The 2,120-nt window shown below is 29.2% G+C and overlaps 1 long non-coding RNA gene across 1 annotated transcript in view; it reads right to left on the reverse strand.

Moving 5' to 3' along the window:
- Positions 1 to 369: 369 nt before the first annotated feature.
- The window catches only part of LOC111087210, a 2,873-nt gene continuing 1,122 nt past the window's right edge, over positions 370 to 2,120 (reverse strand). The window contains exons 2-3 of the long non-coding RNA XR_002611925.1: positions 1,883 to 1,888; positions 370 to 397 (exon numbers count right to left, since the gene is read on the reverse strand). This is a non-coding gene — a long non-coding RNA (uncharacterized LOC111087210). The remainder of the gene's footprint in view (positions 398 to 1,882; positions 1,889 to 2,120) is intronic.

The following is a 2,120-nucleotide window of genomic DNA, read 5'->3' on the forward strand; positions in this document are numbered from 1 at the left end:
CGTGTAAAGATAGACAAGCCAAGAACAATAAGGAATGGAGAGGAGATCTTTAGTAGGGAAGAAATTTTTTATGCGTGATGTAGATTTAAAAACTAATCTTAAATCCACTTGAGGGTAGTAACGACCAAGTTTGCGTTTAAGTTGATTTTTTAAATTTAAGCTTTGTTTGCCAGTATAAGGAAGACACGAGTATATAGTAAATTTAGGTACAGTTGGTATCTTAATTGCATTTGTGAGTTTCTTTGTTAGGAAGGTGTTGGTAATGTTTTCTAATAAGTGTTGTGGATAGCAGTTACGTTTCAGGATGTCATGTAAAAAAGAAATTTCAGAGTGTAGAATAAGATATGTGGAGCACAGGTTGTAAGCTCTGTTTAGTAAGCATGTAACAAGGTTTCGTCTATACGTAAACGGGATAAAGCTATTAAAGTGTGTAAGGAGACCAGTGGACGTTTTTTTTCAGTAAATTGATGTGGAAAATCCATTAGCATTACCGTTAATGAGCATGTCTTAAAAAAGGTAAATTATTATTATTTTCAACGTCACATGTAAATTTAATGGCAGGATGTTGTGAGTTAAGGTATTCTAAAAATTTTGAGCATTGATCACTGTTATTAAAAAGAATAAAAGTATCATCCGCATACCTTCTGTACAGAACAGGCCTAAAGTTAATTTTTATTGTCATTGGTTCATTTTCTTTAAAAAATAGAACTTCTATTGGAGTTGATTTTTAATATTAGAAAGAAAGAAAAAAGGCTTCCATTGCAAACTCTTCCCTTTACCTCCAATTCTAGTTACTCCTTTTTTTCTTATTATTTGAGTTCACAAATCCTAAAGCTGTAAATTTCATACTTTGGGCTGACTATTGGTTAGAATTTAATTAGAATTAAAACCTATTTAGAATTATGTAATTAGGTCTATTCAGTAACCTGTTAGATCACTCACTGTTAGTGGGTGTTACCTGATCTTGTAGAAATCCTGGTAACAGAATTACATAAGTTTTTCTCTTTCTGTGTATGCTTACTTTAACACTTTCCATATGGGTCATGAGTGAAAGGCCATGTCGTTGCATTTGTTGACTCACAATAAAAATTTTATTGAACTACTATTTCATGAATTTATGTCAATAAGTTTAGTATCAAACTGTAGATTATAATTCAAAGTTTAGTATTATATGTTACTCAATTTCTTAATTTAAAAGTAAATATTAAAAACTAAGTTAAACATTGATTTTTTTGTGTGTCATGTGGTATTGAATGCAGCACTGATTCAAGTTAGATGTTTGTGATGTCAAAACACTAAGTCTATAGTTCTTTATGAATTTGAGTTCCTAATTCATATGACAAGCTAGAATATAAAATAGGAACCTCTTATCTATTCTATTTGCTAAGATATTGTTCATATAATAAATCAAACACAGTGTCACCTTTACCACCTCTTTCCATCTTTGGAAATGCTCCCTTATATACACTTACATCTATTTATGACGTGAATAACCTATCAAAAGTTCATAATGTACCCCCTAGTAGGGTTCCTAGCCATTTGAAATTTTTAGGGTGGCATCCCTTTTATTTCGAATCAATATTTCAATGAGGTAGGTTGTGTCTTTAGTCTACATAAAATTTAATATTTTTTTTTAGACTGAAATACAGCTTAAGTACTAAGCTTGATAAATTACAATGGAATTCTATGATATTGATATAGTAATTTATGATTTTTTAGTTATTCAACTGTATATATAAAACCTAAAAATTATTTTGTTTCATATCCTCCATGTGCAGAATTTTAAAGGAACTGAGTACAAAGATCAAAACTAGAATAGATAATTGTTTGCTTTACTTCTTTATATACTGTTCTATGTTTTAAGAAAAATAAGTTTAAGAACTTATTTCTAAATAGCAATAATCTATATACATATATCATGTATAATAATTGAAATGTAAATGTATTTTACAAAATACTAGGCAAGACAGGTCACATTGTAATAATTAATAGTCATTTTTATATTTTTGGACATGGTAACATGAAAGCACGTGTGCCGCATCATTGTAAATTCTGTATTGTTAGCCAGGCATGGTTGAAATGTCAATACAATAAAAATTATATATATATATATATATATA

The sequence above is a fragment of the Limulus polyphemus genome, unplaced genomic scaffold (genome assembly GCF_000517525.1).
Source record: "Limulus polyphemus unplaced genomic scaffold, Limulus_polyphemus-2.1.2 Scaffold1879, whole genome shotgun sequence".
In the NCBI taxonomy this organism is placed as follows: domain Eukaryota; kingdom Metazoa; phylum Arthropoda; class Merostomata; order Xiphosura; family Limulidae; genus Limulus; species Limulus polyphemus.